Source organism: Cebus imitator, unplaced genomic scaffold (assembly GCF_001604975.1).
Source record: "Cebus imitator isolate Cc_AM_T3 unplaced genomic scaffold, Cebus_imitator-1.0 Scaffold301, whole genome shotgun sequence".
In the NCBI taxonomy this organism is placed as follows: domain Eukaryota; kingdom Metazoa; phylum Chordata; class Mammalia; order Primates; family Cebidae; genus Cebus; species Cebus imitator.
Window position 1 is genome coordinate 226374 of NW_016107616.1, and position 16363 is coordinate 242736.

The following is a 16363-nucleotide window of genomic DNA, read 5'->3' on the forward strand; positions in this document are numbered from 1 at the left end:
GCTACTTTCTGAGTTTATTCACATAATTTAATAAAAGCCATATTAATGTTCCTGTTGTATGTGTGTCACTAACTCTGATAAAATATTTGAAGAAACAAAGTAAAATGGAGACATTTGCATGAAGTTAGGGGTCTTGTAGTCAAAAGGCACAATATTGTTATTCTTCAGAAGTGAAACACTAGAGAACAGTTTGAAGTTGCCATCTGGAGTAATAATAAGCTCAGTAAAATAGCAGATGTCAAGGCCAGTTCCTCCTAGTCAAAACCAAATGTAACAAGTAACTGAATTTTTCACTGGGGGACAATTTGTTTTGGGGGAACTTTTTTAGTTTCTCACAATCCCAAATCTCTCATTTGTATCTCCCAAACTGCCCGAAGCATGGTTATCATCTCCCTGAATGATCTTTTTCTCATTGTAAAAAGTGGTACTGTGTTATGGAAGACAGATTGTTGTTAAACCAGTCTCCCTCCTGTCATAATCTCTTTAATTGTTGAAAATGACTCTTGTGGGAAGTGGATTTAAAGTGAGGTGATTATTGGGATATGTAACTGAATAACAAGTTTGTATTTTATCTTTTCTTTAAATTCACTTGGAGTCTTCAATATCACACATAGGTTGATTAATCTAAGATTCTTTTCTAATATAGCACTTATGTTTTTATACTTTAAACAAACCTCAGATACTTACAATCTTACTAAAATAATTTTCAAACTTCTTACAGTCAACCATAATATAAGCACTTTGGTGTATTTCAAACATCACCTATTAACACACTTTTAATTCATAGTTTTAACTTCTGGTAAAGCAAAATTTAGAAAGCATTTTTAGATCCTCAGATAACTTATTCAGATTCCAAACTATCCAAATAACCCACACAGAAATAAATTCATTTGATAGTAACTGTATTTATTCATTAACATACCTCATTCAATATTATTAACTGATTATCTTCTACCTCACATCCAACTGAAATGGCATGCATAAATAAATAAAAAATAATTTGTAGTATGTTAAAAGGAAATTATACATTTTGATTTCTTATATATTTTTCTTGAAGCTCATTGTCATTTAAAATATCCTCAATACATTCTTTACATAAGGCAGATTGTATTTGAGTCTTTGACTATCCCTGCATCTAAACTAAAAATAAAGTTAAATATTTATCTGAATGTAAAATGCTAATTTTAAATTTTATCAGATTTTTTTTTCTTACATGAGTCCTCTCTGTAAGGATCTCAAACTTTCAGTCAGTTTACTGAACATGACAAGCAAAATATTCTATGACTCAGTTATATTTTTTGATGAGCTATCTTTTAAAATAAAATTTTACATTGAAAAGTAAAGAAAATTTTACTAATCAATTTTATTATAGACATTTTCATAAAATTTTAAATTAGTATATTTAATCCTATGACAAAGATGAATCTAAATCAAAGCTGCCATTCACTATAGATCATTATGATTTTAATAGTATGAAGAGTTTATTCATCCATTTTCTTACATGAATATTCAGCTCATTTATTTGTATCATTTGAGGGAAATATTCGGGGAGTGTATTTTTAGTGGTAAGCTAGGTGATATATATTTTGATTTTAAATCTAGTCAGTGAAAGATAGTTTTGTAGCAGATTAACAGTTCTAATTTTTTTTTTTTAATTTCGATTCAATTAGCTAGTTTCCACTAGTTTACTGATTAAAAGAAGAGCAGAAGCATGCTCACTACTGGGAAAAGCAGTATGGAATATATTTTTGACACTTTATAGTAGGAAAAACCATGTGTGTTATTAATAGTCAAAATTAGAGCACTTTTTTGGCATGCTCAAAAAAGGTTTATTGTGAAAATATTCCATGAATCTATACATTTTCCAAATATTTAATCCTTTTCCTTGCTTGAAATTTTTCCAAGTGTTATGTCATTTCTTTTGTATCATTTTTACTCTAGTTGCACAATAAATATACTTTTAAAGGTAACTAATAAAATATGTGAATTTAAAAAAATAAGCGGATGTCAGTCAAATTAATTGCAAAAATAGAAAAATTATATAAATTGAAAACATCTTAGAAATGTAAAGTTATCTTTTTAAAAACATGCATTTCATGAAACAGGTAAAGCACCTTAAGTATACGTGAGGTAGGAGAACAGGCCCTGGAGGCAGACAACTTAAAGCTGATTCACACTGATTTCTTAGAAATAGGTCAAAAAGAAAACTCCAACTTTCCACCCACAAATAACAAAAGAACAGAGGCTACTCCCTTTCCAACCACCCTCCTTTCTGCATTTCAGATGAGAAATGGAAAAGACCTCTGATTAGTCCCCTCCTGCAACCAATCAGACTGGCCATGGGCCTAGTCTTTATTAGCATATGGGTGTAACTTTGTAACTTCACTTTGGTCTCTATTGGTTACCTTCTGTGACCAATCTGACTGGTTGTGGACCACTCCTTCGTTTACATAGTGTGTAAACCAAGTAACCAATGGGAAACCTCTGGAGAGTATTTAAACCCCAGAAAATTCTGTAGCCAGTACTCTTGAGCCATTTGCTCAAGCCCCCTTCCACTCTGTGGAGCATACTTTCATTTCAACAAGTCTGTGTTTTGTTGCTTTATTCTTTCATTGCTTTGTTTGTGCATTTTGTTCAATTATTTGTTCAAAATGCCAAGAACCTGGATGACTTATAGACAAGATTCTCCATTGGTAACATGCACAGTGTTACCATAGCCCAATTACCGTCCACTAAAACTTTCAGATTACTTCAGAACATCGACAAAATTTAAATTAGACAACTTAACTTGGATGTTATTGTAGAAGTCTATATAAAAGATCTATTTATTCTAAAGGATGATATCTGGTCTCACAATTTCTGAGTGATCAAATTTTAATTAAACAGATCAAAATTATATTTGTGGATTTTTTGAGACTTGAGAAAAGCTGATATGCTGTTTTTATTTTTAGATGCTTTTAGACTCAGGAGGTACATGTACAGGTTTGATACATAGATGTATTGCAAAATGGTAAGATTTGGGCTTCTAGTGTACCCATCGCTTGAATAGTAAACATTATACCCATAGGTAATTTTTCAACCTTTACTACCCTCCCATCATATGCTTTCCTTAAACATGAATAAACTTGTTAACTTGTTACCCAGGCTGGAGTGCAATGGCGCGATCTTGGCTCACTGCAACCTCTGCCTCCTGGGTTCAGGCAATTCTCCTGCCTCAGCCTCCTAAGTAGCTGGGATTACAGGCACGCGCCACCATGCCCAGCTAATTTTTTGTATTTTTAGTAGAGACGGGGTTTCACCATATTGACCAGGACGGTCTCGATCTCTTGACCTCGTGATCCACCCGCCTCGGCCTCCCAAAGTGCTGGGATTACAGGCATGAGCCACCGCGCCTGGCCCAGTTGTTAACTTTTAAACCTACTAAACTTTAGTACCCCAATGTTCAATAGGGTTTTTTCTCTTAGCGTTTTGAAAAACAACATTTTATCTACGGATGATTTTGTTTCTTTTGTAGTTGAAGTAGGTATGAAAAGTTGTAGCAGAAAAAGATTGAGTCGATGTCAACAGCATTGTCCATCATTCTTATGGCCTTTGTCCTGGTTATGGATATAACCTTATAAGTATAGGTTGTGTGTCAAACAAAATGTGACACAGATCAATTGATATAAGTTTTTATCTATTGATATAAGTTTTCATTGTGAAGTTCAGTCTTCCCTTCATACAGTATTTATATTAATTTTATCTGTGCTTTAAATTTCTATCATTATTATAGCATTATTAATAGTGTGGGCATTTAATTGTTTTATATTTCAGTGAATCATGTATATCTCAATAGATTTCCCTAATGTCTCCCTAACAGAAAAATATATGTTTTCTAATTTTAATATTGCCTTATTGTATGATGTTAATTATAATAGCTATCACAATTCTTCTTTTTCTTTTCTAATTTATTTATTTACTTTGAGATGGAGTCTCACTTTGTCACCCAGGCTGGAGTGCCATGGGGCAGTCTCAGCTCACTGCAACCTCCACCAACCAGGTTCAAGCGAGTCTCCTGCCTCAGTTTCCCAAGTAGCTCAGATTACAGGCAAGCACCAGCACACCCAGCTATTTTTTTTTTTTTTTGTATGTTTAGTAGAGTCAGGGTTTTGTCATGTTGGTCAGGCTGGTCTTGAACTGTGAAACTCACGTGATCTTTCCCCTTTGGCCTCCCAAAGTGCTGGGATTACAGGTGTGAGCCACCACACCCGGTTGATATATATATATTTTTTTTTTTTTTTGAGAAAGAGTCTCACTCTGTGGAGTTCAATGGTGCAATCTCAGGTCACTGCAACCTCTGCCACCCTGATACAAGGGATTCTTATGCCTCAGCCTCCCAGGTCGCTAAGATTACAGGCGTGCACCACCATGCCCAATTAATTTTTTGTATTTTTAGTAGATACGGGGCTCTACTGTGTTGGTCAGGCTGGTCTGGAACTCCTGGCCTCAAGTGATTAGGCTGCCTTAGCATCTCAAAGTGCTGGTATTACAGGCATGAGCCACTGTACCCTGCCCACATTTCTTATATATTAAGATATTCTGAAAAGACCTTACTTTGGGAGAAAAACTTCTCTTTATTATTTAAATTAATTATAGGGTAGCTATATGAATATATACTAAATGTAAAGTAATTGAGAAATATAGCTTATATCAAGAAAAATATCAAATAATAATGCTTTCAAATCAATTGACACATCTTCCTTCTGTCCACTGCATGCATTTCTTAGATGTGTGAATTCTGACTAATATGGTCCGCATTGTCCCTGTTTTGTTTCCAAACGTTATGTAAGTAAATTTTAGGAAAATAAAAGTGTACAATACACATTTTAAAAACATAAATGAATAATTTTAAACATTGTAATGTGATATTCCTTAATTTTTGACTAACAGTTAATGTGATTTACACTCCAAACCCTGCAGCAACAGACACACACACACACACACACACACACACGAAAATATTGCAGTTACTTTAGATTCTTCGATAGGGAACAGTGTGTATGTTAATAGCTAGTCTTACAAGTAAACATATTGAGATTTTGCTTTATTGAATCAAGATAAAAGGAAAATTTCCTGAAGTAACTTCATTTCATTCAGTCAGTAATGTGCTTCGGAGGGATGGAAGAACTGGGAGAGGGTAGAAACAAAAAGGTTGAAATAATGAAGTACAGATCTCACGATTTATAGTAAAGAAAGCCTAAACAAAGAGAAAGGAGACAGATTAAAATGTTTAAGAATGACCAAGCGTGGTGGCCCACGCTTATTGTCCCAGCTACTCAGGACATCCTCCAGCTGCAGTGGGAGGATCCCTTAAGCTGGGAAGTCCAGGCTGCAGTGAGTCATGATTGTGCTACTCTACTCTAGCCTGGGTGACACAGTGAGACCTTGTTTCAAAAATAAAACAAAATAAAAGAGTCAAGGAATTGGAGCTCTCCATGAGTTTGAAACATAGTACAGTGTGAATATTGAATATATGTCTCGGAATCCTATACTTTGAAAACATGATTGAAAAACATGAATTTTAATCATTTCATTGAATTTTACTTTTGCTTAATGCTTTTCATTTAGATCTCCAACATTGTATATTAACTTATTTTTGTATAGACACTGTGTAATATTCTCTTTTTCTTCAGCAAATGTCATGAAATATTTAAGTAATAAGACATTTTTAGATAGCATCTATAGAATCAATTATCACTTTTTTCATAGTTATAAATAAATTTGAATGGATCCCATTTACATATTTCTCAACTGGAATATATTCCTTTGGATGAAGTTTCACACCAACATATTCTTTAGGGAAAGGTACAAGTTAATGTGAGTAAAATAATAATAAACTATAATAATTTCTTCATCAAAGAGAGAAAACAAAAGCTGACAATTTAAAACAATTCCATGTGATGTAGATTATTCTGTGTAACCAGCAATGCAGATGAGCTGAGTAAGTTACTAGTAGGTTGATATAATTGAAAATAACACATAAGAGAAAGGTTTCAACTGAAATAAAGAGAAACATGTAGGAGAGAACAATAAGAACAAGAAGCCAGAAAGTCATTTGTGACTCAGTGCATAGTAAGATTGCAAAGCTCAAAATAGAGACCTAGAATGCCTCCCACTGGAAATGTTCAGTCATATCCAAGAAATAATTAGCATTTCTCTTGAAACATAATATTGCATAGCACAACATTTTATAATAAATATTTATAAATATAGAAGGAATCTTTTTAATTTTTTTAATTTTCCATCTTACACTTTTATTGTTTAAAAATTCTTGCTATCAAATATTTTTTGCATATTGTGCTTTAGTATGCCAAATCGTCTCCTGGATTCCCTACGTGTTTTAAAAAATATATTTTGGCTGGGTGTGGTGGTTCACTTCTGCAATCCCAGTACTTTGGAAGGCCAACGGAGAAGGACCACGAGGTCAGGAGTTTGAGACTAGCCTGGCCAATATGGTGACACCCCATTTCTACTAAACATACAAAATTAGCTGAGGATGGTGGCACAACCTGCAATCCCAACTACTTGGGAGGCTGAGGCAGAATTGCTTGAACCCAGGAGGTGGAGGTTGCAGTGAGCCGAGATCTTGCCATTGCACCCCACCCTGGCAACAGAGTAAGACTCCATCTCATAAGAAAACAAAGAAAAGAAAAGAAAAAAAAAAAGAAAAATATATTTTAAATGTCTTGTTAAAGTATGAGGATTTTTCCAAAAACATATTATTTAACTAATTATTTGGGGATATATCTTTACTGTTTCATCCCTAACTCAGTGAGCAATACAATCTCTGGCATATTGAAGCTACCCTGACTAATATTCTCCTATAAAACCCCCTAAATTATACTCTCCTATAAAACCATAATGCAGACACTGACATTTAGGCAATTAACATTGATACATTATTACCCATTAATCCAAAGTTACCCTTAAGTTTCACCAATCATCCTAAAGATGCTCTTAATAAAAAAACTGCATACTTTAAAATTGTATGTTGCCTTTTGTTGTCATGTCTCTTAGTTCACCTTAGTGAACCAGTTCTGACTTGCTTGAAGTTTCAATCTTGTCACATTTGAATTGTACAGAACAATTATTTACTAGTAGGAATGAAAAGTAATGTTTGACAGGTTGCTCAGTTCATGATTAATACAAATTGGACGTCTTTGGAATATGACAGGCATGGTGGCGTGCTTCTGTGCTTACATACTACTACAAAAGTCACAGTTTCAATTTGTTCTATTATTAATGTCACACATTTTGAATGCCCATTAATGTCTGTGATACTTCCACAATAAAATGTTACTTTTTATCCTCAAATTAATTATTTTGTGGAAGGTAATTTGTTACTTTTTAAATATCCTGTTCTCACTTTCATAGTATTTATTATTTATTTACATCCGTATGTGCCATAATTTTCTGTGTGTTCAACTGTTTATAACTAAAGGAACAATTTACTCTGATGCTCAAAATGTACAGACTTTGACAGTGAGAGGTCCTTCAAGTTTCTGCCATGACCACTCATTATTGGAGTAATTCTTTGTTTTTTGAAACCACACAACACGTTACAGGTTCACTTTGTGCTCCTATCCCAACTTTCAAATGAGTCATTTTTCTAAGGAGCAATGGTTTCTTTTAACTGAAAATTATATGTACATCCCAACATTTGTGTCTTAGGTGTGTTTATGTTTATTAATTTGGGAATCATAGCTCTTATATTCGTCTTATTTTCAGTTCTCTCTTGCATAGATAAGGAATATATGAGTAAACATGCAGAAACATGTATTCACATATTAACAACACACACATATTTATTTTCCTTTGTATATTTATCTATACTTATCAGTAAGTCATAATTTAACAATGACACTTTCCATTCCAATTTAATACCTTTCATTTCAAGGTTTATTTATTCTGATTTTCACCTTTTCTAACTGTGGCTAGCCTGGCTCCATTTAAATAGGTTTATTAAATTATTTGAGAAATTCTTCCAAAGTTACCTAGTCTTCCATTACTGCTGCTACCCTCTTCCCCACACGAATACACTTTACACTTTAGATTTTTTTTTTTTTTTTTTCGATACAGAGTCTTGCTCTGCTGTTCAGGCTGGAGTGCAGCGGCAGGATCTCAGTTCACCACAACCTCGGCCTCCCGAGTTCAAGTGATTCTTCTGCCTGAGCCTCCCAGGTAGCTGGGACTGTAGGTGCATACCACAATGCCTGGCTCATTTTTGTATTTTTAGTAGAGACGGGGTTTCACTATGTTGGCCAGGCTGGTCTTCAACTCCTGACCTTGTGATCTGCCTGCCTTGGCCCTTCAAAGTGCTAGGATTACAGGCGTGACCCACCGCGTCCAGTCGAATACACTTTAGATTTTACTGAGACTCTGATACACACTTGGGCACTGCAATCACCCTCATTGGTATAGCTTGGGTATGTGTCCCTCCCTAAAGATCATGTAGAAATGTATTCACCAGTGTTAGAGGTGTGGCCTGGCAGGAGGTGTTTGGATTATGGGGCGGGTCCCGAATGGCTTGGTGCTGTCCTTCTGATAGTGATTTGTCATGAGATCTCGTCATTTAAAAGTCCCCTGTGGCACCTCCCCACTTTACTCTCTCTATCTTCTGTTTTCACCATGTGGCATGCCTGCTCCCCCTTTGCTTTTGGCCATTATTGGAAACTTCCTGAGGCCTCCTTAGAGCAGATGCTGGCACTGTGCTTCCTGTACAACCTGCAGAACGGTGACCCAGTTAAACCTCTTTTCTTTATAAATTATTTGATGTCAGGCATTTCGTTAAAGCAATGCAAGAATGGTCTAATATATGCAACGAATATCTGTTTCCTGCCTCCCCGCCACGTGGATACCCAGTCTGACCGGTAAGTACATCAAAACCCTTTGCTGTGACATGAACCCTTATGGACATCCTTCTAATTCTGTCATGCCCTATCAGAAACCACTTCTGTGTAGATTCCTCCTCACCAAGTGTGGAATTTGATACCTCAAGACAAGGCAACTCAAGTATGGAAACTGGATAACCAAGGAATTACAGCTCCACTCAATAGTAGCCCTGCAGGACTGCAGGAAAGGAGTATCTTCCCAGCGTGCAACACTTCAATCAATGCAGCAAGAAAGAAAACTAGACAAATGCATGAACCTCCACTGAATAATTAGCAACAAGAAGTTGTTTTCTAGTCTGGAACTTAGAAGGCATACGATTAGAAAACTGGTTACAGAGAGTCCTGCAAGACAGACTAAGGTTAATAAGCCTCTAAATGATCAGGACTGTGAAGATATCTATCTCCCTGAACAAATTAAATATATCCCAAATGTGTAAAAATGTAGGGAAAACAATAAATTCTTACAATTTTTTTTTGGTAAATAAACTCAGGATAGTAATTATTATAATAATAAAATACCTATTAAATCTTCAGAAAACTCCATAGTGAGTTCATGTCAGGTAAAAAAATTAAATAATGTTCTCCATCTAAATATCAATATATTGATTTAGTACATTATTAACACCTAGAAACAAATAATGAATTATTATGGTCTATGTATATGTAAAGATAATTGGGAACTAATCATGAAAATAATGTTAATATGTACAATTCTCAATTATGTATTAAATTTGGGTCTAATTTTCATATTAGGTGCCTCTTAGTGCATACTCAGTGTAAAGATTAATATTAATAAGTGAATAGCAGAATAATGTGTGCAACTATGCATAACTGAAGCCATTTTTCTGTAAAGTTAGCCTAAAGGTTAAAAGTGAAATCCCATTAAGCTATGGTTCTAGTCCACAAGAGGTGCCAAATAAGTACAAGTAGGTGCCACAGGATCTGATTCATTGCTTATCCAACTGTCGGTACCATCAATACTTCATCACTTGCCTCTTTTTCATAGGCAGAAGTTACAGGCGGGAGTAAGTTGTCCTTTCTCTTGCAGAAGATTTCTTGATATGTCCTTTTGAAAACAAATTGCACAAATGAAAATCAAAGGAAAGACTTATGACCCTTTACTATATATTTTACATCTATAGTATTTATATATGCTATATATAGTATATATAGTTTAATGTCTATGCATATATTATATATAGTGTTATATATCTAGTGTGTGTGTGTGTGTGTGTGTGTGTGTGTATTTAAAGACCAAGAACCTAAAGAAGATAAACTTCCAAGAGAGATTAGATGTCTGGGACATATCCATCCTGTAACCTCTGCCTATGAGAAAGAGCCAAGTGCTGAAACATGTATATAGTTAAGTCATTTTTTAACCCACTAATTTAATAGGCTTACATTTTAATACTGATGTAGTTAGCCATATTTTTATTTATAGAACAATTTTTCTTCAGCAAAGTCTTATTCTATGCCTCTTGTTCTTTTCAACTAAAAATCATTTTAGCTGTGACATATAAATATGCATATTACATACTGAAGAAATATCTTCCATTCATTTAAATAATCTATTTAATGATAATTTTATTGTAATATTTTCAATAAGATGCTTTTTTATTAGTAGTATTTTATGTGATAATGATACAGATATTTTCTATAACTGCTCCCACTTTCATTTCCTTATGCAAACAAAATTGCTTAGAAAACAAAGTTCATATACTTAGAAATATAATTCAATTTTTTTCTTCATTTATAATAATCTCTAAGAGCCTAGTTGTTCATGTTCTTTGAGAACCAGATATATTGTATTTTATTTACATAAAAAAACACTCGTGAAGGCTAATCCTAGTGAGTTTATTATCAGTTGGGTGACTAGGACCAAGTTAAATAAGGGAACATAGTATTTAACATACTGTGTACAAACACCAATCTATAAAACTGGATGGAAAATTGAGTCACCAGCAGTAATATGTAAGCAATCATGACTCACTCTCCACACTGAAATTGTGTTTGATATAAATGGAAAAATCAAGGATGTTAATATTAAAGTTCAGCACAAACCAAACCAAGGTGGACATTTTTAGTCACCTCAAATTTTTGATGATTAATGCCAAAGAAAGAGATGAATACATGGAGCCCTCATTTCTTGTAAGATATTGGCAATTTGGAATCCCGAAGTTAAGTTATGCAGCACCTGCCTAGAAGCAATGACAATTCATACCTATGTTAATTCATAGGACTCTATGAAAAATGGACTTCTAATAAGTCAATGACATGAGTTACGGACAATGTCAAACAATCATCTTTCACTTTATGTGGGAGACCCCTAACTGGTATATTATGGGAAATGGGATCTCTAATATAGCTTTAATAAAAATATTAGATGGTACTAATATATCATTGAAGGAATGAAAAGAAGAATCCAAAACAACAAACTATTATCCACTGAACTGTATAAACTATTACAGATCAAACTGTATGTTCTTTCTGAAGTAACAACTTGAGTAGGCAGGTAGATCATATCCTTTCTACCTGTACTTTTTCTATATATTGGGGAAGTCTAGTGCATCCTGGCATCAGTACTCAAAGCTTGTAAAATAAATATAAACATCCTTACCAAAATTCAAAGGAAAGTTGTCTTTTGAACAACTTTATTTTTAGTTGCATTACAAACGGAGAAAAACGTATGCATAAATAAACGATCATTTGTATCACCCTTTAAGCCACACATATTTCAGTTACACTGCAGGGTTGCATCACTGCAGAAATATTTTTACAAAAAGAATAGCTTTCTATAACTTTTCTCTTCAAAGTGAGATGAATGGACGAGGGCCACAGCCTAGGAGCTTTTTAGAAATATATAATCTCAAGTCCTGTCTTTGAATTATTGAACACAAATTGGCATTGGCATTGTAGCAAATCTGCCAGTGATTAAAGAAGCAATACGTTATACAAAACTAAACTTGATTTATTTAATATGTACCAATTAATCTTAGTCTGGTATTTTCTTCTATGGCAAGGTTTAGCAAATGGGTCCAGTATGGGAAAATGTTATGGTCCAAAAAAGTTAACAATATTCATTATGTTTAACAAATAGAACAAATACTTTTTCAAGTAACTACTGAAGCAACCTGAAAAAGTGAGTTTATCATTCAATGATTATAATTTAGAAAAAAAGAAATACAGGATAAGATTAATCAAATTCAAGTCAGCTAAGATTGTAACTTCAGATTCCTTGAAATCTAGACATAGCAGATCCTGTGTTTAGATGACTGACTCCAGACATTTTTTAAAAGAAAATGTGCCTATGTGACATGTGTATCACCCAGTGTTTGACAAGAACATGAATTTAAAAGACTGGATTATACAATACATGTTTTGATTGTCACATTACGGCTGCTTTAGCTAAAACTCACATAGCTGTTAAAATTTTTACTGTGGATTATCCACTTGAGATAAAAGGCACTATATTTGGCAAGTGAAAAATAATATCAACATTCACAAAGTATGAGCATTCAAAATAGGTTATGTAAAAGAAAAAATCTTCCACCTCAATTTCAGTTTGACAGAAACATTTCTGCTAGACTGTTTAAATTGGACACTTTATTTTCAAAGTAAGTCAATCAAAAAATAATAGATTCACATTATTAAAATATTTTAACGCTAAAGAGCACTGGAAAAACTATGCATTTTTTAAAAAAAGATCAAAGAAAGGAATCTGTTTTTCTTTTTAGATACAAAATATAATATAAAATTTCTATTGATACAAAAGATCATGAAAGTCTTCAGTTCAGAGACTGTAAATGATCTAAAACAGTTGTCCAGCAAAGAAAATAAAATCACATGCGTGCATACACACACACACACACACACACACACACACACACACACTCCTTTCTAGAGGGCTTTAGTTACACTGACTTTTATCATTAAGGCAAATTGCTTTTAGTTTTGTTAAAAGTGAAAAAAATGTATGATACCCATTTTTATTGTGTTTACTATAATTCCAAAACACCTTAACTGTTCTTGTCAATTCTTCCACTATTAAACCATATGTAGATTTCTTTCAGTTTAGGATTGGAGTATACCCTTAGCCATCCTTCAGAAAGTATAAAATTTATGTGTAGAATACCACATCCACTAATAAGATTTATCTGCCTAATATTTCCCTGTATGCCTAGGAAAAGACTTTAAAGACAATTTTAACACAAACAATAAATATTTGATGAATAAATGTAAGTAATGAGTTTCTGAAATCGAGTTAACAACACAGTGAATTATAGAGATTACACTAACCACACCCATAAGAAAAAATAAAATAACCACATCCATATTTTAAAAATAAAAACAAAAATAAAAAATAACCACACCCAATTAAATAGTTTGAATAATCAAATGAAAAGGAATTAGAATCCGGTGGCTAGGATTTCAGGGCTCCTATCTTTTGGTATGACTCCCACACACACAAACCTGCCCCTCATCTTATCATCCCAGTGTGGGAAAGAATTGTAGCAAAAGAGAAACAATGTAATTACTGCTGTAATTCTTAATAATCTGCCTTTGTCCTAAAATCCTGTATTTATTTTCATAATAATATAAATAAATATAGATATTTCAATTATCATTAATAGATTTTAAACTACTTATCATTTTAAACTATAATTTTTAAAGCATATGGTTCATTATACATCAATTATGCTTCAATAAAAGTGTAAAATAACAAATGATTACAAACATGAGGGTGATTTATTACTCAGATTTTGGCCTAAGTAGAGAAAGCAGAAAATATAACCCAATGAATTTTACAATGCAATCTAAACAAAGCCTGAAAACCCACTGTAATAACAGCACTATATTGATGGTTTTTTTAAAATTCAATTATACTGTTCTCTTTGTAGAAAATCGAGTTCTTTTGGCCTCATTTGCTCTTGTATTTTCTAAATGTGCTCTATAATAATCATTGGTGGAAAACTCATTCATGAAATGAAACTTTTCAAGAAATCCAGTATTACTTGCTTTTCTCCTATTCACCAATAAATATGCCGTCCTGAATTTTTAAACTGATTCTATTTGACGTTTTGTCTAGATATGACCAGAGAGAGACACATTATTATAGGCATTTGTTCATTAAAAATTTATTGAGCCCAGTAGAGTTTCCAGGTGGAGTAGTGTGTAATATATTTAAAGATTTTAAAAAATATCATATTTATATCTATCATACCCTCAAAATTTACTGGAAGAATAACAAAGTGTGTTATTCTTAGAAAAGAAACTCATAGAATGGTAAATTTTGGAGTGATTTTGAGGCTGTCTAATCTCACTGCTTCATATTTTAGGTAAGGGAACACACCCATATATATTGCATGTATTTTTTTTGTATGTTCATGGCATTGAAAAACAAGATTATTGGTGAAAAGGCAGTTAGAGTGGACTGAAAGAATAGCTGAGCAATATTTAGGAATCATCACAAATAGATTACCAGCAATAAAACTATTCACATGTGATTTTATGTAAGAAATAAATACACTTCTGTATAATATTTTGGATTTTGTGTCACTGTCAGCTTAATGCAACTTCAGACAATACACAATTTGACATCTGGAAGTGGATTGCTGCATGTAGAAAAAATTGAAAATTGTTTTATTGGCTTATTAGAAGTAAACAGGCAATAGGCGCAATGAATGGGAGACAGAAACCTGGAAATCAAATAATTATTTTTATGTTATAGAAAAGCCCCACCACCATCAATAACATATAATTAAACAATGACCATAGGAGCTGTACTTTATGCCAACCGAAGCTGTGGTTATGAGAAAATAACAGAAAAATATTTAGTTCTGACAAATCTTAGCCAAATCCTGCCACTTCCATAGAAACACTGTGAAAGAGACAAATTAGTGCTACATCTAGCTATAGATGTTATCTAAATTTTAGCCTTCAACGATTGCATCTTTTCTCTTAGTGCCCACATTTCATGAGGAAAAGAAGATGAGCTAAAGACCTATGCAGAGACAACATGTTTTATATTATTTTTTCCTAAATAATTTATAGGTGGAGGGGTAGTCAAAACTAAATTAAAATCTTTATATTTAAATGTCCTAAAAATATCTTTTATCGGCTTGTGACTCTGAAATTTAAATGATGTACTTACATACATTGTGTGATACATTTTTTATTTACATATTTCTAAGTTGCTGAGGAAAATTTTTAAGAGATGGGAGGATGGGAACACCATCTCATTAACTGAGTATATTAACTCGTTATACTTTTTTAGAACAAACATACAGAAGATAGCACTACTTAGTCACATTAGGTGTAGGAGGAAGTAGTAATTTGTAAAAAAGCTTAAGGTCTTTATATCTACCCTTTGAAAAATCTATTCTACTAGGGTAGTGAAACACAACAAATTATGAGTCACTAGAACAGTTTTCAACATGACTTACTATTTAAGCTCTAGAAATTCAATTATAAACCTACATACACTTAAGATATGTTTCTTTTTACACTTATGTGGCATAAAAACAAGCTACTTTCATTTTTATGTGAAAAAAATGCAAACAAATTTTACAATACATATGATAGAAATTATTGATCAAAGACTTAAACTGTTTCAAATGAATTGTTGCATAAAATATTCCACTCAATGTAGACATGCAGTATCAAATGCACAGCTAATCATAAGCAAATATAAAACATACAGCTATATTCAGAAGTTGATAATCTTCATGAAAAAAATTGAATTGAGAAGGCTGGGAAAATGATGATATTCTTATATTAAAAGAATTTCAGCTTAAGTTCAAAATAGCAACCTGTTTTGAGATCAATGTTAAGTCTCTCAATCATTTTCTCCAAAATAACTTTATAAATGTGTAATTCTTCAGCCTTTATAGTGAAAGACTTAATGTGAAAGATCAATGAAGTACTTACCATCAATCTGCCTTGTTTTCCTGAATTTAGTTTAGTACTCATATTACCCTGATATTCTAGACTCTAACTCCTTTAGTTTTCTTTACAGCTGGATGACTACTTCAATTTTTGTTATGTTTCCCCCTGGAAAAACTTAAGGTTTTAATGATAGTATAATTGTTGTATAAAAACATGAATTTTGTGTAGGATCAAACTAAGTAAATACTGGTCTTTACAGTGGGAAACTTGCAAAGTTATTTAACTTTGAATCAGATTCTTCATGTAGAAAGGGGGTGCAATAATTCGTATCTAGTATACATTTTAAAATAAAGGTTTATTGAAGTATAACATGTTTATGAAAAAATGCCTAAATAATAAGGTTCTGGCTCCATGAATGTTAATGAATCAACAATGTGAGCTCATTCATGTAACCATGATTCAAATGGAGAAACAAAATATGAGCAACATTCCAGAAGTTACCTTATGCCCCCGACAAGCCATTAACCTCCCTCATCCAAAAGTGCAAA